The sequence below is a fragment of the Tursiops truncatus genome, chromosome 3 (genome assembly GCF_011762595.2).
Source record: "Tursiops truncatus isolate mTurTru1 chromosome 3, mTurTru1.mat.Y, whole genome shotgun sequence".
Classification (NCBI taxonomy): domain Eukaryota; kingdom Metazoa; phylum Chordata; class Mammalia; order Artiodactyla; family Delphinidae; genus Tursiops; species Tursiops truncatus.
Genome location: NC_047036.1, coordinates 148,112,884 through 148,138,811, shown reverse-complemented (window position 1 = coordinate 148,138,811; position 25,928 = coordinate 148,112,884). Strand labels below are relative to the sequence as shown.

Here is a 25,928-nt window from a genome sequence, read left to right as displayed (position 1 = left end):
CAAAAGTTAGTGTGGGATTCTAGGTGCTGTACCACCCCTGGACCCAAAAGGATGAAAGAAGGCAACAGTTACCCAGATGCAGAAAGAGAAAACTATGTAGAGAAGGCCACCTTAAGAGGATGCGAGACTTCCAAGTCACGCAGCCAGCCTGAGATGACCTCACAGGGAGGGAGCCAGGGGAATAAATCCCTCCACCTCTGTCTCCCCCGCCCCTACCCCCAGAGCTCCTGTGGTGCTCCCTATAGGCCCACACCAGCAGGAAGCCAGAGGGCGAGGCAGGGGAGCCTGGGTGATGCATCCCTAGTGGGCTGACTCCTGGGGCTCAGAGCTGGGCAGAGCAGGGTGCAGGGGGCTCTGGGGTATGGACAACTAGAAAGCACCCAAAAGAATGTATGAGATGTGGCTGGAACATGGAGTATGGGGGGTGGAGGGGGGCGTGATAGAGGGACACAGAGCAGAAATGCAACTGCAATGGAGCCTGTCTGTCAGGCTAAGAGTAAGCGGGAACCACGGACCTGACATGGTCATAGAGACCCTGGCCACACTGGGCTCTGGGAACAGGCGTCCATCAGAAGGCACCTGGCAGCCAATGACTCCTGAGCTGAGCCAACAGCTTCCTGAGCTTCCCAGGCTGCCCTCTGGAAGCGACCCCAACCAGCCTTGTCTCTTGGAGCCCGTGACACCGCAAACCAGAGCCTGGGAACACAGAGGGGTGCCGGCTGCCAGTGGCTACCGAGAGCGCAGCCCGTAACATCTTGGACCAGTTAAAACTAGTCTATCTCTTTTATTTATATTCCATTCCACCTTTTCCCCCTCCTCATGTGGAAAGAGAGCCCGGGGATCAGGAGCTCAGAGGAGCAGGTTTCCCAGAAAGACAAGAAATGCCTGTCCACTTCCCCCAAGGAACAGCTCCAGGCAGCCAGCCGGGAAGCCCGGTCAGTCCTGCCCTGTCAGGCCTCAGAAAACAGACGAGTGCCAGCCCCTCTCATCTGGGAAACATTAAAAGCAAACTCTGAAGTGATTCACTAAAAGTCCTCCAGTGGCAGAAGACCATCACCCAGATGTGAAAATAAACACAGAGGGAAATTCCAGCATCAGAATGGTTTCAAGTCGTTAAACAAATGCGTGGCTATTTCAGGGAAGGGAAGAGTCTTTTGACTGTCTTTCCAAGCCCCCAGAATCCGAGTCAGACTCTCTCCATCCAGCAGGCCAGGCAAATTCCTACAATGCCAAACACAGAAAACTGTGAAAACACTCACTTGACTCCCTGGGGCCCTGCCCACTTGAAATTCCCAGCGTCCCACCAGCCAAGGCCAGTCACCCAAGCTTACCAAGCTTCTGGTGGTGCAGCCTTCAGCTCAGCCTTTGTAAAGCACCGGAAATTAAAGCCGAAGCCATGGGTCCATTCTGCTCTGAAAAAAAAATCAGCATAGAAAATAAAGGGAGAGTAAATCAGCAACAGACAAAACTGAGAGTGTGTATACACCGATAAAACAGTAAAAACGAAAGAAAATAGAAGTACATTGGGGCACAGATCACATGTTATCATGTCTATTGTCTGGCAGAGTGAGTGGCACATGGTAGGTGTTTGATAAACATGTCAGGAAAGAGAGGAGGAGGGAAGGAAGGAAGGGGGGAGGGAGGGAGGGAGGGAAGGAAGGAAGGGAGGGAGGGAGGGAAGGGAGGGAGGGAGGGAAGGAGGGAAGGAAGGAAGGAAGGGAGGGAGGGAGGGAGGGAGGGAAAGAAGGAAGCCCACGTGCAAAGATAATTAAAGAGGTAATACTACAGTTTAAAAGTGTAAGAGATTCAGCATTGTTTAATTATTACACTTCATAATTCACATATATGTATATGTATATGTACCATACATAACATGATAATACAACTTATAGTTCTTAGTAATACAGGCAACAAAAGCAAACATAGATAAATAAGACTACGTCAAACTCAAAAACATTTATACATCAAAGGATATAATGAACAGAGTCAAAAGGCAACCTAGGGATGGAAGAATATATTTGCAAATCATATATCTAATGAGAGTTAATGCCCAGAATATATAAAGAACTCTTACAACTCAACAAAAAAATCAAATAAGTCGATTAAAAAATGGGCAAAGAACTTGAATAGATATTCTGCAATAATATGCAAATGGAAAACAAGCACATGAAAAGATATTAACACCACTAATTGTCAAAGAAATGCAAATCAAAATCATAAGATATCACCTCACACCCATGAGGATGGCATTATTTGTTAAAATAATATATGTGTATGTATAACTAAATCACTTTGCTGTACACCTGAAACTAACATAACATTGTTAATCAACTATACTCCAATATAAAATAAAAATTAAAAAACTAAAGTGTATACAAGCCATGTTTATCATTCAAAACAAAACAAAACAAAACCCTCCCTATTCCCTCCTCCAGCCTGGGGCAGCCACCAGTCTCCTTTCTGTGTCTAAGAATCTGATTACTCTAAGTGCCTCATGTAAGTGGAATCATACAGTATTTGCCCTTTGGTGTCTGGCTTATTTCACGTAGCATAATGTCTTCAAGGTCCATCCATATTGTGGCACGTATCAGAATGTCCTTCCCTCTTAAGGCTGAATAATATTCCATTGTATGTTTATACCACATTTCGCTTATCCATTCGTCCATTTATAGACACTTGGGCTACTTCCACCTCTTGGCTAATGAGAATAATGCTGCTATGAACATGGCTGTGCAAGTAACTTTTGGAGTCCCAGCTTTTGATTCTTTGGAGTATATACCACTGGGATTTCTTTTTAGTGATGAAATTTCCTCTGAAAGCTGGAGGGTGGAGCGGGGAGAACCCAGCATTCGCTGAGACTGGGTAAATGATCTAGCTGTCAGATGGTGGAGAACATAGCAATTGTGAACTGACTCGTACTTAGATTAGACTTCTAACTCTACCATGAGTACAGACAATTATGAACCTGTGGAAACCCCACTCGTCATCACAGCCAGCTGCACATTCCCAGGGAAGATCAGGGCAAAGGGGAGAGTTTGGAAGCCTGAGAGACCTGGGTTCAAATCTCAGGAGGAGCCCTTATTAGCTATATGGCTCGAGCAGGCCAGAGACCCAATACCCAAAACAGGAAGGTGATAAAACGCTCTTCACATAGTTGACGTGAAGACTAGTGAGAAAGTATACACAGTGCTGGTGTGTTGTAAGCACTCAATAAGCACTGTGTTTCCTCCACTCTGCGGTACCTCCCCTTTTTTTCAATGTCACGTTCTACGATTACATTTCCGAATTCAGGGTGTGCTTTACCAGATACCAGCTTTATCATTGCCTGTGAATGGAGTGAACTCAGCCAAACTGCTCTGGAGAAACCATAGAATTTTCCCAAGAAGAAGCTGGTGTAAAAGACCCCAAGGTGAGAATACCCAGCACTCAGGGCTGGCATGTTCACCTGTCAAAGGTCTCTGTTCACCTCAGATGAAAGAAGGGTTTCCAAAGAGTAAGTCCTCGGCCAGTGCTATGTAGCAAAACTGTGAGTCACGTGACTGAGGAACAGACCCAACAGTGGAGCAAAAGGGTTGAGGATGAAGGTCCTGGAATTAGCAGTCCTGGGTGTGACCTTAAGAAAGTCACTTCATTTCTCCAAACCTCAGCTTCCTCATCTGTAAAATGGAGCCAATAATAGTATGCCTCCTAGGGTGGCTGTGAGGAGTAAGAGGTGGGTAGTGTTGTAACGTGCATGGCACAGAGCCCACACTGGGCAGCCGTGGAACCCAGATGAGATGAGCCAGGTCCCCTCTCCCCTCATTCCTCAGGCATTTCTGCAGGAGAGGGGGTTTAATGGGAAGTGTGCACTGTGCTCTGCCCCTTCTCCAAACTGTACCATCAGCACCCTCCACATTTTCTTTCATCACCCTTAAGGCCTTGATCATAAAGTTTACGAGACGTAAACAGTATCTCATCTACCCGTCCTTCCATCCATCCACCCACCCATCCACTCATCCATCCATCCACCCATCCATTCATCCATGTACTCAAGAAGTAAACAGTAGCTCATCTACCTGTCCATCCGTCCATCCATTCATCCCTCCATCCATCCACCCACCCATCCATCCACCCACCCATCCATCCATCCACCCACCCATCCATCCACCCATTCATCCATGTACTCGTCCAACATTTATTGAGTGCCTGCCCTATGCCAAGCCTGACATAGCCATTGGGAACCAAAAGATGAAGAGAACAGGCCTCTTCTCTACAGGAAATCACAGTGGAAGTGGGGGAGGAAAAAAAAGTAACGACAAGAACAGCAAACACTTATTTAGGGCTACATGCTAGGCGCGGCTTCAAGTGCCTTTGCATAATACATTTAATTCTCCCAACAGGCCTATGATTTTTAATAAAGCTGGTAAGTAGCGGAGCTGGAATTTGAACTTGAGCCCTCTGGCTGCAGAGTCCATGCTTCCAACTAGACTGAGAGTCAAAAAACTTGAACATCAGGTCTGGTACAGACACCCACACATCAGGACAAATGTCAGCGATTTTGCGATGCTCTCAAATGCCAGTCAAAACCAAGCCAGCTCTCCTTGAACCGCTTTTAACCTGTAGACTGTAGGACCCTAACACTAATGGAGTCTTGGGCAGAGGTCACGGGATCGGACTTGGGGGTGTGAAGGAGGGTGTCCAACAGCTCCCCAGAATCAGCGGGCAGCCAAGTGCTTGTGGTGCTTGAACGCCCTGAAGGTTGATGAGTGGTGAACATGTAAATTACACTCCATCCCTCGCGAGTCACTGAGCGCTATTCTCACACACATCGGCTCCTTTAACCTTCCAGAGAGCCCTGTGAAGGAGATCTAATTGCTGTCCCCACTTCACAAAGGAGCAACCTGAGGCTCAGTGTCCCCAAGCGGGGGACACCCAGCACACCTGTCGAAGGCCCTTGTTCAGCTCAGATGAAAGAATTACTTCCAAAAAGAACATCTTTGGCCCAATTCTACATGCTTGCCAGAAGCAAAGGAGTTGGACCTGCATTCAGTTTCTTTGCCTCCCACCAATAACCAGCCAGATGTAAGGGAGTCCCTTCCTTTATTCTCTGCCCTGCTGTCCCCTCCCCAAGGCGCCACTCTCCTAGGTGTCATGCCCATAAGGGGCCCTTTTAGATGACACCCCACAGCCTCACTCCAGGTCTTTCTTGCTCACCCATTGCCTCACACATAGGCATACTCCCCTATTTCCAAACCAAATCAGTACCAGGCTCAGTGCATTTTGTCAAGTATCTTGAAATACTGTAAAGTCATTCATGTGAAGGTACTGATGAGTGATAACAGGTGTGAGTTTTAAAGGGGGCCTTCTGTTTGGATAGTATAGTAACACACTGGAATGGATCATTATAGGAGTTTCCAGTATCCTGGAAACGTAATATGCCTCATCATATACAGAATATTACCTGAGGACGACATTCATTCATTCATTTCTTCATTTCGTGTCCCAGCCAACATTTACTGAGTGCCTTGTACCTGCCAGAAAATGTCACGTGTGCTGAGAACGCAACAGTGAGCGAGACAGTCGAGGTCCCCGGTCTCAGAAAATCCACTGTGTAGCTGAGGAGACGGAGCTGTAAGCAAAGACCTTGCCAAGGAGTTTTCATTCTCATTCTGAGGATTATAATAAAGGGTGGAAACTCATGCAGGGATCAAGGCAGTCAGGAAGGCCTGCTGGGGAAACTGCAGTCTCTGCTGGCCACGGGTGGGGGACTGGGAGCTCACCAGGCAGCAGAGGGCACATGCAAGCACTCTGGTACCTGCAATTGTGCAGAGTCTGAAACAGCACAAGCAAGGCCCTGGGTCCACTCATTTCATGAGACCCTTAAAAGGGGCTGAAGCTTAGCACAGCCAAGGCATTTGTGCCAAGCAGTAGGTAAAAGCAACAGGCCGGGGTGTCCTTGGGACTGAGTAGAGGGCAGCAGTGTGTCCCTCCCTTTGGAATGTTAGAAATAGAGTCTGTGTTCCTGGGGTTCTCGGTTCCCTGTGAAATTGCCCAAGTTGATGATGGTGACAACACAGCAGATCGGTCATCTCTGCACACAATCTGCCGTGTCTCCCTGACCCTGGCATACCCAAGGAGCTGTCTCAATATTCAGCTGCCCTTTCCCCTGCCTGTCAAGGGAAAGAAAGGCTTCAGCATTAACCGTGACAGTGATGGGTGACCTGAGAGTTTTCTTTGACCTGCCACCTAAGGTAAGTGGCTTTTTGCAAAGATCCCAAGACTTTGCTTTTAATTCAGCTTGAACCCAAGTTTCCCTCCCAGGCACTATCTCCAATGTGCTGGGTTGCCCAGTGAAAAGAACCATAGCCCTTTCCTTTTCTGGCTTTCTCTGACGCAACAAGCCTCCAGCAATCGTCAGAAAAGAGGGCAAGTAACATCCGTGATGGAGACAAGCCTATGAAATTAGTTCAAACATACAGCAAGGCACTGTACTTACCGCAGAGAGACACATGCTGTTCCGTGGACACAGGCCTATTCGTGAGTCACCAGGCATAATGGGGCATTGTTGAAAGTGTTGGAAACATGAGAATTTCCTCACTGCCCAGCTTAGGTAATGTTGGAGTTACATTTGCCTCCAGAAGCGAAGTCAGAGAGACTCAGCCCAACTCCCAGTTGCCAGGCCCAAACCATCGGGTCACCATGTTTTTAGGCTGACTTGTGTTCATAGGAGTCACCCCAGGTTGTGTTTAAGGATCAACTTCTCATCTGCATACACAAGAGAAGTGAGTGCTTTGACAAAGGACATGCACGAAACTCTGGCCAGAGGGTCCTAGGCCAAGGGGAAGGCTATTTTAAAGACACACACACACACACCAGGGCTCTGTCCTATCAGATAGATTGGTGGGAAGAGGAAAAACTTGCCTATGATTTGGTGTGAGGAAGGGATACGGCAGACATGCAGGCAACAACCCATCTAGAATAATATATCATAGCTCTCATTTCTTGAGTATATTTTGGGCCAGGCACTGTTCAGTGCTGTAGGTGTATGACTTCATTTCTTCCCACATCCCTAAGATCCAAGTGGGTCCTGCCAAACTCATTTACAGAAGGAACTGAGAGGTGACAGAACACGCCTATGTCACAGAGCCAGTGCTTCGCACACCTGGGATTTGAACTCAAGTCTGAGGGATACTAGAGGTGGTGTCCTTTCTTAACACTATACTATGCCACATGATGAAATTTAGGGGGAGGAAATTTGGTGGCTGTCATTTAATTGCTGTCATTTAATTATCCTTAGCCCTGGATAAGGGGTGGCACCGGGATCCAGTTGCACAGTCCCAGACCCTGAGCTCCTGTCTCCCATGATCCTTTGCACCTGCTTCTATCGCAGCCCTGTCACACAGCTCAACACCAAGATGGCTTGTTAGAACACTGTCTCCCCATTAGATCCAAGTCCCCCAGAACAGGCACTCCATTGTATTCTCTGCATCTGCCACAACACCTGGAGCTGGGCTCACACTCCAAACATTTTTGTGGGTCCACATGAATGGATGGATAGAGTCACCCACATGCATGAATAATTCAGACAAACTGGGCTGGATTCCAAGCTCAGTCACTGGCTGGCTGGGTGGCCTCGAGCATGTCACCAGGCCTCAGTTTTCTCATCTGTGCCATTGAGAGGTTCAATTACAACTGTATCCACAAAATGAGAGACAGATCCCACAGGTGGAATGCAAAAATGAAAGTTCTTTGTTTTTATTATTTTATTTAAATTGATATTTATTTTCTCCATAGAAAAATATAACTAGTTCTTCAAGCTTCTGAAGTTTTCTTTTAAAATAAGACTAAGTAAAAAAAAAAAAAGTAGTTCATCTTAAGAGTCTATTCAATCTTGGACTCCATCCAGGTCTCTCTGTGTCATGCTCACCCCACATCACTCTTTCCCACGCCTGCCCTCCAGCCCAAGGACCCTCCTATGGTCTAGGGTGGAGAGAGGCCCTGAGGCTTTTCCTTGATCTTCATTCCAATCCTATGTTACAGAGAAGTTGTGCCTGTTCCCCTCAGGCCCCCACTCTTGATTCACAAAGGCCCATTTTGGTTGTCTCACCACTGGACATGGATTCAGGCTGGAGAGCAAGTAGTTAAAATTGGGTTCAGGAAGCAGCCCACCCGAGCTTGAATCTCACTACATTCTAGCTATGTAACTCAGTCTGGTTTCTTAACGTGTCTGTGCTGAATCCCGTCCTCTGTAACCTGGAGGTCCTAGTGGCAGTTATCGTGTGAGGTGTCAATGAATTCATAGACATATGGCTCCCAGAACAGGGTTTGGCATGTGGAAAGCAAATAATTTTAAAATTTGTTTGGAAACATAAAAGGTCCCGAGTAGTCAAAACAATCTTGAGAAAGAAGAACAGAGCTGGAAGAATCATGCTCCCTGACTTCAGACTATACTACAAAGCTACAGTCATCAAAACAGTATGCCTCCCTGGTGGCGCTGTGGTTGAGAGTCCGCCTGCCCATGCAGGAGACACAGGTTCGTGTCCCGGTCTGGGAGGATCCCACATGGCGCAGAGCGGCTGGGGCCGTGAGCCATGGCTGCTGAGCCTGCGCGTCCAGTGCCTGTGCTCCGCAACGGGAGGGGCCGCAACAGTGAGAGGCCCACGTACCACAAAAAAATAAAAAAATAAAAATAAAAAAACAGTATGGTAATGGCACAAAAAAACAGATCAGTGAAACAGAAAGCCCAGAAATAAACCCACATACTTACGGTCAATTAATCTATGACAAAAGAGTCAAGAATATACAATGGAGAAAAGACAGTCTCTTCAATAAGTGGTGCTGGGAAAATTGGACAGCTACATGTAAAAGAGTGAAAGTAGAACATTCTCTAACAGCATACACAAAAATAAACTCAAAATGGATTAAAGACCTAAATGTAAGAGCAGATAACTATGAAACGCCTACAGGAAAACACAGGCGGAACACTCTTTGACATAAATAGCAGCAATATTTTTTTGGATCCACCTCTTAAAGTAAAGGAAATAAAAGAAAAAAATAAACAAATGGGACTGAATTAAACTTAAAAGCTTTGGGGTATTATTTCTTCCACTTTTTATTCTCACAATTAAAACCCAGCTTCTCCTGAAGTGCGGCAGCCTCTGTCTGACCCAAGGAGAGGTCACATATGAGGAACTGGAAGGAAAGAGAAGCACAGAGGTGGCATGTGAAAGTCAGACTCTCCTGACAGCCAGCATCCAATAGGGAGGAGCGGATGCCCATTCAGGACTCAGGGACGCAAGAGTCCCAGGGCAGGAGAAGCCCAGTGACTCAGCCCAGAACTCCCCAGCTCACATGGCCACAGAACTGGGTCAGCAAGTTCAACACGAGCTTGTCATACAGGTCCCAGCTGACATCTGAGACACTTTATGACCACCTCAAATGTCATTCCTCACATGTAAAATCAGGATGGTAATAATGTCACCCTTGAGGAGAGGCTGTGAGAATGAGCTGGATTAATACACATAAAGAGCTTAGAAGGGAGCCTACGTATCAACTTTCCCAAATGTTAGCGCTTATTGTTACCTCACTTAATTCTTATTTTCTTCTTTGTGGCTTTCTTCATGTCCCTTTTTCCTATGATGGGTATGAATTACTTTTACAACTAGGAAAATATGGAAATAGGGAAAGGATCTGTTTTAAAGAAAAAAAACCAATGATTATAGATAGAATAGCAGTGCTGATGGCTGTGAGGAAGGGAGAGGCTATGTCTAGTTGGGGGTAACCCTGGGTGGGCCTCACAGAGGCAGCAGCATTAGAGATGGGCTTTCAAGCATGGGTAGAATCTCATTTAGTGGTGAGGGGGCTCCCTGGTGCACCATTATGAGCCAAGGAACAGGGAAATTTGGTGCTAATGAAACAGGTATGAGGAGAGAAAACCCAGCAATGCCAGTAGATGAGATGGGAAGAAGATCCTGTGAGGAGAATATTTCCCAGAATGCCTAGTTTCTGGGCAATCAGGAGGCCAGAGACATAAAGTGAGGGCAGTCTTTAAAACAGAGACACCTTTCTTTGTTACTGATCCAGGCTTAGAATTGTTGCTGGAAAACACAAACTGATCATTTACAAGAGAAGAAATAAAAAAATGATCATTAAAACCATGGGGAAATTGTGATAAAGTATCAATAAAATAGGCCAATATACACAAGAAAGTTTAGAGGAAGAAAGAGAGGCAGAAAAAGGAAGGACATGAAGATTATTTTCACACCTGCAGAAGTAATAGAATTAAATTCAATGCTTCCTGAGACAATATAGACCACCACATTCTCTTCAGTCTCACCTCCAAGGCCCTTCACTAAATGAGGTTCAGTGACCCCCCCATTCACCTCCCTGGGCCCTGGCAGCCCACTGCTCTCTGCTCTGTTGAGGGAGCCTTATATGGGTAGAGGATGAGGGTATGTGTCCGGTCTTTATAGAAGCATCAGAAAATGAAATGGAAAGCCAAGCCAGCTGGCATGGGCAAGGAACTTTAGAGCAAACTTCTTCCAATCGTTTTTTAAGAGCTCCTCCGATTAGACGTAAGCAAATCAATAGACAGTGCTGTAGCACTTCAGCGTTGGGTAGGAATCCCACTTCTGTCATCTCAAAACAACTCCAGGTAAGGGACCTTCCTCCTTGGGGCATGAGTTCCCTCATCCATTCAGTAAAAGGGATGACACAGACCCTGCAAGGTGGCTAGGAGCACGAGAGAGAGGAACGCATGGCCAAACTCTGGCCTTAATGAAGACCACCTTTGCAAACAGTCAGAGAGAAAGAGGACTATGTACAAAAATGTGCAGTGGCTCCTCTCGGCTGGAGAGCAAAAGCTGGAACTGAGGCCTGCTGCTCAGGTCCTTAATTCCTCTGATTCTCTGCTACCAAGTGCCCTGGCCAGGAACAAGCATTCAAGTGGTTAAAAGTCCCCTTTTCCTAAGATGCATAATAGGAATGGGTGGTTCAGTGCAGAGCTGAGCACGCAGAGTTATGGGGCTGGTGGCCCACAAGCAAACCTTAAGCAGTTTTTATGGTCACCTGTTGGTACTGGGCAAATCCATCTGCAGCTTTGAACTAAGATAGGGGCAAACACGCCCGCTTCGGGCTTCCCTGGTGGCGCAGTGGTTGAGAGTCCGCCTGCCGATGCAGGGGACACGGGTTCGTGCCCCGGTCCGGGAAGATCCCACATGCCGCGGAGCGGCTGGGCCCGTGAGCCATGGCCACTGAGCCTGCGCGTCCAGAGCCTGTGCTCCGCAACGGGAGAGGCCGCAACAGTGAGAGGCCCGCGTACCGCAAAAAAAAAAACAAAAACATGCCTGCTTCAGGGCAGCTAACAGCAGATTCAGGAGGCTTCTAATTCAATGGACTAATTCTACATGAAGCAGAGATCATTCAAGAAAATGGTGCTTCTTATCCCAGACTCTTGAGAACATGCCCTGGTTCTCCCTGGCCCGTCCTCATCTTCCAGGTCACAAAATAAGCATAAGAGCCTGACATTTGAGGACTAGTCATTTGATTTAGGAGCTAAAAATCTGCTTCTACTGACTCAAATAAGCAGCCCCACTGCCTACGCTGCGTCCTTCTTGACTCAGTAACAACAAGGAAAATATTTCCTGCAATATGGCCTTTCTTTCACTCATCTTCCTGCCTAGAGTCACATACTGGGCAAGGCAGCCAGGAGTCAAGTTCTCCCTTCATTGCACCATGTAAAATGCTGCCAAAGTAGCACCAATATATTCCATGGTCTCGGCTCAATTCCATCTTCATTTAGCAAAATCCACTGGCACCGTCCATCCGCCTTGAGACTCAGCGGGGCAGAGTAAATGAGCCATTTACACGAAACTAAGTTAAGATGACATGAGGTGGGAAGGGAAGAAGGCCACTGCTGACAGTGACCAAGCGCTGTGCTTGCCATAACCTATGAGACTAGTCCAAGGGGAGGGTGCTGAAGATGCTAGCGGCTCAGGAAATTCAAGTTTAGGATAAGCAGTAGACAGCACAGCTTGTCAGAGCGAGCAGGCAGTATACACGGGAGACAGTCAATGCTTTCTAAATGTTGAAATAAATTCATAAAGGACAGATCCAGAAGGGATTGTGAAAGGAACCTAGAACAGGCGACATGTTTATGAATCAGAAGAACAACTAACGCAGTTGGGCTTCTCTCTCCCCTGCAAGGACAACATTGCCATGGCAAGGTTAGGAAGCATTCCTAACCCTGAACTTCACAATAATTAAATCATAAATATGACTCTGAGTACGTCAGGAGAGCAAAGATATCACAACCATAAAACTTTATAATATTTTACTGTGCTAAGAATTTACGTGGCCTGCCTGGTAAATGGGCATTGCTTCATCAGTCACATTAATTATAGGAAAGGTCCCGTCTTGCTATAAAGTACAATGCAACTGCACCACCAACTTGACTTAAAGCCGATGTGTCAGCTATAATATACATTAAATTAGCACCAATTTGACCTGCCTTCTTAAAATGTGAGAGTTATGGGAAGAATGATTTCAACAATCTTGGCCTCTTTTGAGGCCATGACAGTACAAGAAAAACTAAATAGATGCCCTGGTTTTCTTTTGAGAAGCTATTATCCAGCAGCAGGAAGGGACATTTAGCATCAATCCCCTGCCTCAGAATCCTGCTCCCACTTTTAAGTGGTCTGAGAGTCCCGACCCTGGTGGTGGGGGGCATGCCAGCAGCAGTGTCTCTCTTCCCCCTTAGAAATCTCCTTGCTATTCCCCAGCTATAGCTTGGATGTTTCAAATGTTGGAGCACTCATGACAAGGCAGCTCCTTACCTCAAGGAAGATATCTAGTTCCCCCAAGTTCTAATTCTGCTTTCCTGGAGATAAGGAAATAAAGTTAATCTTCCTTTTATAGACCAGGTTCTGCCAGTTAGAAGGTTGTTAGCTTCAAGAAAAAGAAAACCCAGCTCAAAAGGGATGAAACAATAAGGAGATTTATAGACTTATCTGAAAGACAGTCGCAAATTAAGGTGGGCTTGCTGCATGGAAGGGCAATTGATCTAGCGGCCCGGCCATCTCCCAAGGCTGGCTGCCCTTGTGGTCACAGGACGGCTGCCAATAACCAGCAAGACTACCTGCTTTCTGCCTACTGTTGGGGCGGGGGGGTGGACAGAGAGAAGGACCCTTCCTGAACCCCCTCATTAAAGTTCAGAAGTTTCCTAGACACCCTACTAAAGTTTCCTAGACACCCCTACTAAATCCTTCCACCTTCCATCTCATTGGCCTGAAATGTCTTCGATCGGCCCATCTCTGAAGCAGTCACAGAGGCAAAGGGATGGGACTTTCCTGATTGGCTTCGCTATGGATCAACCAGGGCCCATCCAAGCTGTGGGTCAATCTGCCAACCCCCTCGCTGCTGTTACATAGTGGGAGAAGGGTACATGGATGTTGGAAGGGCAACCACCATGTGTATTTCATGGTCCTTCTCCTTTCCTGCTTAGAAAGCCCAGCCCCTTCCCCTGATCCTTCAAAGGCCGGATCCCTGGGCCTTTTCTGGACAGCCTGCCCTCCCCAGCACTCAGCACTCTGGGGAGCTAATCTGTGTAGGGGAGCCCTGTGTTGTTATACTGGGTGTCTAGGATCTCTGGCTAAGCCCAACCTGTGGCTTTTACAACCATGTCATGCTAGGAGCTTATACTGGACAAATCACCATGGGCTTCAGTGCAAGCTGGATTTGGGTTCCTGCTCTACCACTTACTGGATGAGTAACCCTGAGCAGCTTATTTCACCGCCTCATCCATGGTTTTCTCATCTGTAAAATGGGAAGAATAATAATACCTATTATACTGGGTTACTTTGAATAAATTAATGCATTCACTGCTTGGGGCACAGTGAGTTCCTCATAGATCTTGGTATTATTATTATTAAATGATAATAATAAATTGGTTATCTCCCATCTGGTACCAATATCAACCTCCAATTGTACAGGAAAGTAAAGGCTTTCTGCTTCTTCACTCACACCAGATCCAGAAATGTGATCCTTTCCCTCTGTGGACGCTCGGTTGTGCAGAAAGCCCTGCATTCGCTATAGGAGAAACTCGCTCTCTGCCCTCCCAGAGCCCGCCCCCCCACCCCACGTCCTTCCTCCAGCTGCTCTGCTGCTGCCCCCTGCCCCCTGCCCCCCAGACCCTTGCTATGTAAGACAACTAAGCAGAACAGCTCTGTCACAAGAGAAGTACCCGTTTACAGTAACTGCGTGTCTTTTTTTCTGCAGTTTCAGTTGATACGCTGGGCCTCCAGTTACTCAAATGTAACAAACCAACTTCTGCACTAGGAAAGTTAATTATAAGACAAAATATCAGAGCAGCTGGGAAGATGATTTCAGTAGCAGCCATTCATCTTGTAAAATACTCAGCTTACTCCAGGAGCTAAAATGAAAAGTAACTCTCACACTATGTTTCTTTGCAAGTGTTTCTATTATGAGCTCTTCACACCAGCACTGGGAAGACGTGCAAATAATTACCCATATTGATATCCTTAAGCAGTTTTAAGAAATCTACCAAAGCAGGAATGAGAAGGAAAATTGACTGTCCAGCTACTGTTTCCTCCTTGGAGTGAAAAGCAGTGAAGAAGTAACTCATGTTCCAGATCTTAATACTTCCTTCCCTCCCAGGCTGAGAATTCCTATTGTTCGAGAACTTTCTTGAGCTCCCACCCTGCAATCTGTCCAGCACCCTGTTGCTTTGGCTTGGTCCCCTGAGCTCCGTCCATTTGCCCTGATTTGATCTCATTCTGCTTAGCCCTCTAGATAGGCACCTTAGCCAGACTGGCCGCCTGGTTGTCAGGGTGGATCTTCCAGTTCACTTTTGGCCCCAGGCCCTGCAGCCATCTGGTCGGGTCTCTCCTGGCCCTGCGCTTAGCCGGACCCTTGTCCTGATGACCTGATGACTCCCTTGTTCAGCAGGAGAGTCCAGACAGGTAATATGGAGACCATCCTCTTACACACTCTGTGGAACAATACTAGAGCGGGTTCAGGGTACATATCTCAACCTTGATTTTGATCTCAAGGAAGAAACTCAAGTTCTTGCAAAAAAGCATCTCCCTTATCTGAAAGACTGGATGAATCATGAAGCTGTTTCTGTATGAGAAACCTGATACGGATGAGGTCTCACAAAGAAAACACATGGTGGATTGGACGGCTGTTCCCATTTCTTCTCTCTTCTCTCTGCCACATGGCCTTGCAGAGCAGGGAATGCAGAGGATGCACTCCCACTGCACCGACACTGGGATTGGTTTGCTTTGCTTTGGCCAAAGGAATGTTAGCAGACGTGATGTGAACTCTTCCAGGCTCACACAGTTTTGTATGTCCTTGACGCTTTCATGATCCTCCATGAGAAAGGTAGGCCCCAAGTAGCCACCAGTCCAAAGAGACTTGGACCTAACCTGTGGCTCAGAGCCAAGCCCGACCAGTCCCAACCAGGACACAGTCAACCCCAGGTCCGTGAGCAAGAAAATAAATGTTTGTAGTTGTTTGTACACAGCAAAACGCAAAGCAGAACTGCCGTTGCCCAAAAACACCATTACTGGCATCCTGACCACAAGGCTCCTGATTGCCCCAAGTCAAGACATGGCGGCAATCAGCAAAATGAAAAGGCAGCCAATAGATTCGGAGGAAATACTTGCAAACCTCATATCTGATAAGGGGTTAATAGCCAAACTATGCAAGGAAATCACGCAATTCGATACCAAAAATAAAAACAAATTACCCAATTTAAAAATGGACCCAGGACCTGAACAGATATTTTCCCAAAGAAGACATTCAAATGGCCAACAGGCACATGAAAAGATGCTCAACACTGATCACCAGAGAAATGCAAACCAAAACCACAATGAGATATCACCTCACACCTGTTAGAATGGCCATCATCAAAAAGACAAGAGATGACAAATGCTGGAGAGGGTGTGGAGAAATGGGGACCCTCCTACACTGTTGATGGGAATGTAAATTGGTGTAGCCACTATGGAGAACAGCATGGAGGTTCCTCAAAAACATTAAAAATAGAGCTACCATGTGATCCAGGAATCCCACTTCTGGGTATACATCCAAAAGAAATGAAACACTATCTCAGAGAAATATCTGCACCCCCATATTCAATGCAGCATTATTTACCATAGCCAAGAACTGGAAACAACCTATGTGTCCATCAACAGATGAATAGATAAATAAAATGTTTTATATATATATATATATATATATATATATACACACACACACATATGTATGTATATATGTGTGTATATGTATTGTATTATTATTAATATTATAATAATATTAATATTATTCAGCTTTAAAAATAGAAGGCAATCCTGCCTTTTGAAACAACATGGATGAACCTTGAGGGCATTATGCTAAGAGAAATAAGTAAGAAGCCAGAGAAAGACAAATACTGTATGATATCACCTATTATGCAATCTAAGAAAACCAAACTCATAGAAACAGAGAACAGGGTCAAAGCGACGGGGTTCAAGGACGTGGAATGGGTGAAGGTGGTTAAAGGGTACAGATTTCTGGTTATAAGATGAATAAGTTCTAGGGATCTTACATACAGCATGGTGACTACAGTTAAAATACTATTATATTGTATATTTGAAAGTTGCTAAGAGACTAGATTTTAAAAGTTCTCACCACACACACACCCACACACACAAATTGTGTCTATATGCAGTGATGGATGTGTTAACTAACCTTATTGTGATAATCACTTCACCATATATACACCTACCCTATCATTACGTTGTATGCCTCAAACTTACACAATGTTATATGTCAGTTATATCTCAGCAAAGCCAGGAAAAAATTAAAGAATGATAAATATTTTTTAAAAAGATGCAACTACAAGCCTTGCAGAAGAGAAGAGAGAAGAGCGGCCACTCCATCAATAGCCCCCAGCAGCCTGCAATGATGATGGACCAAGGAAATCAAAAGAATCCCGGATGGGACCTGGCTTCTGCTTTTCTTCACGTGCCCCCTGTGGTGAACGATTGTGTTTGCCTGCCCCACATCCCCTTCTCCTTCCTCTGGCACCAGGCCCAGACGCCCTGTGGGGAGCTGCTCTACCTTTACTATCAGCCCTGTGGTGTAGGAAGGCTCCCCTGCTCTCTGACTCTAGGTGTGGGTTCCTGGTCCTAGCATAGCCATTCAGCATATTCCATTATCCTGGCCACAGTGAGTGGGTCAAGGATGGGCACATAACCCAGGCCAGACCCAAAACAGGCAACCAGGGGGCTTTTGCAGGAAGTATTAGGGAGGAGAAGCACTCTTTCTGGTAAGATTTGAGCCTGGATCTGCTGGAGCGCCACACACAGACAGATTGCCCAAGAATGAAGCAGACACAAAGGAAAACCAGGGCTAAAAGATGGAAAGAGACAGATGTAGAAATACTTTGTGTGAACACCTGGATCCAGCTGTGCCTGAAGTCAAACTATCCTGAGCATCTCAGATATATGAGCCCATAAATTTGTTTTTGTTTCTTCAGCCAGTGGAGTTGGGTTCTTTCCCTCCCCCCCAGACAGGGTCTTAATTGAGACACTCCCTTTGTTAGCTGCCCTGTGCAGTTGCTTCTCTCCATCCTTTTATCTTCAAGGTCTAAATTTAATGTGAAGAAAAGGCATAGAATTTTCATGCTCCTCCACTGGAATTTCTGTTGCTGGCCTCCATCATTGTTGAGCTGGTGACACCAAACATTTGAGTGTGGCAAAGTCCATCACTGTTGGTCAGGAATACTGCATAGCATGTATTTATTTATGCATGTATTTATCATTTTCTCAGCAAGTGGTTAAACCTTCATTTTTTTCTTGCAGAAAAAAAAAAATTGAGCATGTCACCACCTCATTTCCCCACCTCCCCCAGGATTCAGGGATATGACAGAGTTGAATTGGATATGTCTGAACTTTAGAGTTAAAAACAAATCAAACCACCCCCCCTTCCAAAACAACAAAGAACTATTTTGTCACAGAGGGTCCTTTCCCCTTAAATGCATTCCAGAGCAATGCCACAAAGGCATGCGTCAGGCCAAATGCCATCGGCTGCTGATTGAGGGCCATGTGAAGAACGTCTTCCCCTTCCGGCCACCCCCCAACCCAGCTGTCAGGGCTCCCCACTTGGAGTCCTCGAGTTCCTGAAATGATACGGGCAGTGCAGATGTCACAGGGCTCATGTAAGGCATGAGCGTGGCCTTGGCCCTTGAATGCTCCCCTGCTCAGCTGTCACAGCTGATTGGGCCACTGACCCAACCAAGGGCTCCCACGGAGAGCTTCCAAGACAAGACCCACTTTCCCCTGCAGTCAAGCTCCTGATGTGCCGGGTTTGTGGCTCTCTGGACGGGCAGTAGTACCCTCTCTGAAGTCATAGCCTTTACTGTCATTTCTTTTTTTCTTTTTAATTCTTTTTTTAAATTGTGATAAAATACCCGTAACATAAAATTTACCATCTTAACCATTTTTAAGTGTACATACAGCTCAGTAGTTCGAAGTGTATTCACATTGTTGTGTAATCAGTCTCATGTTTTTATCTTGCAAAACTGAAATTCTGTACCCATTAAGCAATCATTCCTCTCCCACGCCCAGCTGCTGGCAACCACCAGTCTACTTTCTGTTTCTATGAATTTGACTACTTTAGGTACTTCATATAAGTGGAATCATACAGTATTTGTCTGTTTGTGACTGGTCTATTTCATTTAGCATCATGTCCTCAAGGTTCAACCATGTTGTAACATGTGTCAGAATTTCCATCTTTTTAAATGCAAAATAATATTCCGTTTTATGTATATACGACATTATTTTTTCTTTTTTGGCCACACGGCATGCAGGATCTTAGTTGCCTGACCAGGGATTGAACCCGTGCCCCTGCAGTGGAAGCAGAGTCTGAACCACTGGACCGCCAGGAAAGTCCCTATACTACATTTTCTTTATATATTCATCTATTGATGGACATTTAGGTTACTTCCATATCATGGCTTTTGTGAATAGCGCTTCAGTGAACATGAGGGTGCTAATATCTCTTTGTTAGTTTTTTTGGATGCATACTGAGAAGTGTGATTGCTGGATCCTATGGTAATTCTGTTTTTAAATTTTTGAGGAATTGCCATACTATTTTCCACAGCAGCTATATCATTTTAATTCCCCAGCAATGCTCAAGTGTCCCAATTTCTCCACATCCTCATTAACACTTGTTGTTTTCCAGGTTTTGTTTGTTTATTTATCTGTTTGTTTTTTATAGTCTCCATCCTGATGGATGTGAGATGATATCTCACTGCAGTTTTCATTTTAACTATTATTCTTGTTGTAGTGGCCAATGCTGCAACATTCTCCTGTCTGTTTTCTTTTCTTTCTTTCTTTTTTTTTAATGTTTCAGAAGTGGGTTGATTTCACTTTAAAGTTCAGTGCCTAACCAACTTGCTACTGTCTTCTAAGATAGAGATTCTGCTGCAAAATCACAGGGGCCTGGAACTCCTAAGTGACTAGCGCCATCATCCCCTTTACGGAAGAGGAAACAGAGGCCCCCAGAGGGATACTGCCGTGATTAAGAAATCCAAGATGGGCAAATCCGGAGGGAAAAGCTGGCGCTGCCACTCACGAGCTGCAGGACTGCAGGATGCCTCTTCGCTTCTCTGAACCTTGTTGGGGTTCTTTTCTGCAAAATGAGAATATGAACAGTATCTGTTTCACAGGGTTGCTGTGAGAGTTCAGCTAGATAACACGTGCCAGTGCCAAACGCAGTGCCTGGCACACAGTCAGTGCTCAATAGATGCTAGTGGCTGTTGTGGATATTGCTGTATTATTCTTATTAAATAACTTGCCCAGGTTCTAGGACCAGTGAATCAGGTTTTCTGATTCCCAGTTGATGTTCCTGCTGTGATGACTCATGACCCCAGCTTCCTCAGTGGACATGTTCACTTCAACAGCCCTGTGTCCGTTACGTGACTGTAAATGATTGCCATGATTCTAAAATGTACACTGAACCCAATCCCTCGATGGTACACCCCATCAATGCCATGCAGGAGGACAGGGGACAGCTGTGGGAAGCCCCTGCTGGTTGTCACTGCAAATTCTGAACAGTCCAAGGTAGCAGAAGCCAAGGGCCAAATGACAGAGAGGGGGCACGGGAAGTACTCAAGGGATGGCGTCTTCAAGACCTTTGACCTCAAAGAAGTTCACATGAACTGATCTGACGCTATTCCTAAGTCATCGGGGAGCTGCTTTATCTTTGGCTTGATTCCATCATGCTTGTGTCTGATACTTCACACTTTACAAAGATTTCCTCATTCAGTAAATAGTTCTTGAGAACCTACTCTGATCACGAAAGATGATGTGTAAGGTGCTGGGACACACTGAAGAGCAACGTCAGAGGTTCTGGGGAGCGAGACAGATACTCAGAAAATTGCACAGAGCGATGGACAAGAAAGGGAGGAGAGGCAGTGATGGGTGGGTTATGCCTTCAGACAAATGGAGCTAAGTCCTGCTGGGTACTCTTCAGAATCCATGTGCAACATCCTCAGACTAGGTCCATTGGAGGACGGGGAGGCTGGAGCATTTACCCATTTGCTCTCATCCCCAAATGGTTGAGGTTTTCCCCTAGAGGCATCAACACCCCCCAGAGAGAGCCCCCAGGTAGCTGGAGGTGGAAATCTGTCAGTGTGCTGGATACTGTCGACCTCAGCTGCAGGTGAACTCAGATAGCCAGGTGGCTGTAAAACAAGTGTCAACAGCATCTGCTATAGAATCTGTCACCACCCACCATGAGATTATGGAGTGGCTTCTAAAATAAGTGTCCTTATTGGTCAGGGAGAGGACTTGTGCAAACAAGTCACTGGGACTCGGGAAACATAGATTCTGTGACAGCCACAAATACATGCAGAAATACTACCAAGAGCTCAGGCTGCGGAAGACTCTGATTCACTCACTCAACAGATATCTACTGAACACCAACTATATGCCAGGCACTGTGCTAGGCTCTGGAATAGAACAGTGGACAAAGCAAACATGGTCTCTGCTTTGGGCTTACAGGCTAGCAGATGAGACCAGCATTCAAGCACACAACGAAATAAGTAACACTTGTGACAACTGGTTTAAAAGTGCAAATCTTCTGCCTGCAGATTCGATAGGGAGGAATGCATTTTCTGCAGAGAAAGACCATCTAAGAAAGTCCGGGAATCTATAGCTTTTGACAAAGCTGCAAAAGTCACTGTGCATGGTCCCAGGATATAATGAAGACAGAGTAGATTAGTCTCATGGACTGAATGTGTGTGTCCCCCCAAAATCTGTATGTTGAGTCTCTAATGAGATGGCATTCAGAGGTGAAGCCTTTGTGAAGCAATTAGGTTTAAATGAGGCCATGGGAGTGGAACCCCTGTGATGCGATTAGTGCCCTTATAAGAAGAGAGACACCAGAGCTCTTTCTCTGCCATGTGAGGGCACAGCAAGAAGGTAGCCATCTGCAAGCCAGGAAGAGAGCCCTCACCAAGAACTGAAACTGCCAACACCTGGATCTTGGACTTCCCAGCCTCTAGAACTGCAAGAAATAAATGTCTGTTGTTTAAGCCACTCAGTCTGTGCAGCCCGAACAGACTAAGGCAATGGTGTTAGAAGTGGTTCTGAGCATGACCAGGGTACTCCTTCACAGAGAAGCTCCCTCATCCATGCAAAGAGTGGTACAAAAGGATATAGGGGCAGCCTTCCTACTAGTCAGGCGGAACAAGAGTATCTCCCTAATACTGGGCTTCTATAAGGAAGGGTCAATATGGTTCCACCAGAGATCCAGTCATTGAAATGACTGTTCCAGAAATCAAGAAATACAACCAACATTCTAAGGATGGTGGATTACCAAGAGAGAAAAGTCTGGGCTCCTTGATGACATTGTTGAGCCCTTGTGCTAGCTTTGGAAACTCACCTCCAAACTTCTTGTTATGTGAGCTAATTAAACGTCTTTACTGCTTGATCCACTGTAAATCAGTTCTGCTATCACTTGAAGCCAAAAGCATCCCTCACTGACATAACATACCATTTTTCTCAATACCCTTCATGAGAACTGTTCTTCTTCCCATGAAATAGTTAAGGAAACTGATACCCAGAGAAGTGAACTGATGTGTCTAAGGTCACACAACTAACAGAGGTGGAATTAGAACTCAGAGCTTCTCTGAATCCATGCTAGTACAAGATGCTACAGTGAATATAAGCCCCGTTTCTCCCCCATGGAGCCTCTACCACATGCTGTCACCTTACAGAGCTGTTTTTAGTCTCCAAATGCCATGAGGCACTGCATCACCAGCTGCTGCCTCCTCACTCAGTGCCATTGACATGACGTGTCAGCACAGTGGCCTTTGCTGTTGTGCGTGATCAGAGGTCCCATGGGCATTTTGCATCCTTGCCTTGACAGTTTGTACTGTTCACTCCCTTCTTGGGACATTCTTTTCTGCCAGCTCCCCTAGAACTCCATTATGTCAGCACATACACACATTCTCGCAATATTTAAAATACTGGTTATGAAAATTATGGAATGACATTAAAACATTATATGTTAAGTGGAAAAGCAGAATACAAATTGCATGCACAGAGCTATGAAAAAAATACACAAGGACATAGAAAAGGAAAGCAAAAACACAAGACTGATTGCTGCGATTGTGGTTGTGTGGTATGATTGTGGGTGATTTGTTTCTTCTTTTTTGATTTTCCAAATTTTATGTTATGTACTTACAATGAAAAAGTAGGTTAAAATGGTTTTTTAAAATATGTCATTGTTTATCTGGCCCCTCTCCTTCGAGGCAGCAGAGCGGAGAACGCTAGTTAAAAATATGAGCTCTGTAGCTTCACTGCCTGAGTTCAAATCTCAGCCCCACCCTTTAATAGCTGCATGACTCTCAGAGAGTTCCTTAACTATTCTGTGTCTCAGTTTCCTCATCTGTAAAATGGGGCTAATAAGAGCACTTGTCTCATAGGGTGGTTTTGAGGATGAAGTAAGGTAACATTTGTAAAGTCCTTAGAACAGTACCTAGTATAGACTGTAAGTGCTATGTAAATGTGTGTTAACTACAAGCCATTTCGTCGTGCCTTCTCCACCGCGGAGCATCTTGGAAGGGACTGTGATGTAGAAGCAGGACAAACCTCGTGTTGTTCAGAGGGACCCAACTGGTAGAAGTTTCAGAGAGATGGATTTGTGCTCAAAATAATAAAGAGCTATCTCATAACAAGCAGGCTGGAGGTGAACTCCTTAGCAATTCAGCATTGAATACGCTCTGATGCTTTATGGCTCAAGAAGTAGCCATACATAAGGCCACCAGAGAATTAAGTGCTGGGAAGATGAGCAAATCTCCCCCAGTGCAGAAAGGCCCTGAACAAGTCTTCCTTTGCTTAAATAGGATGAAGTCCTCTAGTGGCCAGGAGGTGACATTACAACTCCTTATCTGAGTCCCAACATAGGATGCCCAACGGTTGCTGGCGACCTTTAGCTGGGTTTGGCTTTACCAGGCATATCAAGAGAGAATGGGGCTTCCCTGGTGGTGCAGTGGTTGAGAGTCCGCCTGCCAATGCAGGGGACACGGGTTCGTGCCCCGGTCTGGAAAGATCCCACATGCCGCAGAGCGGCTGGTACCATAAGCCATGGCCGCTGAGCATGCGTGTCCGGAGCCTGTGCTCCGCAATGGGAGAGGCCACAACAATGAGAGGCCCACGTACCAAAGAGAGAATGCAAGGCTCCTTCTCTCCCTTTGCAGTGGCTGGAAGAGCCAAAACACATTTCTTAAGATAGAGTACCTGTATGTTTGTGGTATAAACCCACTTTATGCAGCTGATCTCTAAAAAGGAGGTCCCCTCCCTGGGCACATTTGATGGTGTGTACCACTTGTGTACACATTACATCTGCTTAGAAGCAGGGGGCTCTAAAAAGGATGGCTTAGAATGTGTTAGAGATGGAATAGACCTTAAATTAAGTCCTCTCATTTCAATCCCTTCACTTTATAGATGGGAAAAATCCAACATTTAGAATAGTGCCTGGAACACAGTAGGTGTATCATATATATCATAAATATTTTATGAGAACTTGGTGTCACTACTTTAAGAGTAGACCTCATCAAAAAACTCACCTGATGATACCTTAACTATTCTTTCTTTTGCAACTTGGCATTGGTAAAATGCCCATGAAAACAGGATGCTACATTAGGAATAATCTTCCTTTACTTTTATATTTTATATATTATCTTATGGCTGGTAAAAAGAGAAATAAACAGGTAAGAAGAAATAGACAAATAAAAAAATAGTCTAGTGTAGGGCTCAGCAAACTTGGAGTAAAGGGCCAGACGGTAGATCTTTTAGGCTGTGTGGGTCAGGCAATCTCTGTCATCACTACTCAACTCTGCCATCTGTGAGGGATTGCTGTGAGAATCAAATAAGACCATGCTGGCGAATGCTTAGTACAGAGACTGATACTGAAGAAGCGCACTATAAACGTTAGCCGCCTTTTCATGATCTCTGTTTTCACCATCATCATCTGCTTCTATTGACGGACAGAGTCATGAACATTAAATGAGATACGGACATGAAAGTGCTTTGATATGACTGCACTAGGCAAATTGGAGACATTCTTCACAGAGTGCTCCAATGCATATCAATAGCCCGTGCACTCACTCCCCACTGCTGACATGCCAAAGGAAACTGGATATATTCTTCTTGTGTCAGTGGAGTAGTGAGGGAAACTGAGGCTCTGGAAAACTCAAAAGAATCATTAAAAATGGCAATTTATTGCCTTGGCAACGGGCCCCCACTCCTTGCCTACTTTTCAGCCTCTTATCAGCAACTTTGGGTTCCAGTGACCATACTGGGCCTTGTTTGTTCAGAGATCTGCTCAGGAAATAGATCCTTAAAGTTCTTTCAGATCTGCGCTCCTACCCTCCATCCTCCTGTCACCTCCACCTACTGATTTCTGGTCTTCGTTATCTGTGCCTCATCCATTGATGAGGATGGATTTCTTCCTGTTCCATCATCCATCATCCATCATCCATCATCCACCCACATCCTGGGTGATCTTTAGAAAGCAAAGATCTGACTCTCAGGGTAAAGGTCTGCATTGTAAAAAATACACATGGGTCCCTTCACCTCCTGGGTACCCACCAGTGCACCAGTCCCCGCTGTAGTCCCTCCCATCCCCCACCCATCCTCAGGGACTTTGACTCCAGTGCCAGGGACATGCTCACCCTTGGCTCAGCTCCGCAGCAGGGACCCACATGCCCTTGGGAAGGCAGCCCCTCTGCCATCACCACACACACATACCAGCACTCTTTATCTCAGCACCACAGGCTAAGAAATCTTCAAGACCAATTCCACCGTGCCTTAGTCACTACCCGGAGCCCATGACTCCCATCCACCCCCCATCACCTGGTCTCTCCTCCCCAAAGAGCTTTGTACACTCTGCTGTGACCCAGCTACGACCCCTCCCAATCTCCCAGCCTTGGGTCCTGTGGTTCTCACTGTCCATTCTCAGCAAAATTCTCAATTTTCATCTTCTTCCCTGGATCTTCCCTTCACCAAAACCCAGTTCTCTCTTGAAAACTCTGCTACCTCTGCTGTCTGCTCAAAGGTGGCTCTTCTCTTTCCCAAAATCCATGTGTCCCTGGCCCAGAGATGGAGGAGACATCCTACTTGCCATGTTCAGGCCTTTATCTCTCCCACTTCCCTAAAAAAAGCTCATCAACCTTTAGAAGCTCACGCCACTAGACTAGACCCCCAGCCCCGCCCTGCCCCACCCCTGTGATGCTTTACATTTTTTAATTCATTAAACCTCTCAAAACCCCATGAGGTAGGTATGATGATCAGCCTCATTTTCCAGATGAGGAAACTAAGGCCCAGGCTGAGTAGTTTGCCAAAGATCACACAGAAAAGATTCAAACTCAGGAGCTCGCA

General features: G+C 45.8%; 1 long non-coding RNA gene across 9 annotated transcripts in view; it reads right to left on the bottom strand.

Moving 5' to 3' along the window:
- Positions 1-769: 769 nt before the first annotated feature.
- The window catches only part of LOC117311657 (uncharacterized), a 140,489-nt gene continuing 115,330 nt past the window's right edge, over positions 770-25,928 (bottom strand). For 8 of the 9 annotated variants that reach the window (XR_012330971.1, XR_012330970.1, XR_012330972.1 and 5 more), the window contains 2 exons: positions 1,332-1,412; positions 770-1,221 (listed from right to left, as the gene is read on the bottom strand). This is a non-coding gene — a long non-coding RNA (uncharacterized lncRNA). The remainder of the gene's footprint in view (positions 1,222-1,331; positions 1,413-25,928) is intronic. The other variant, XR_012330974.1, reaches the window with a different exon arrangement.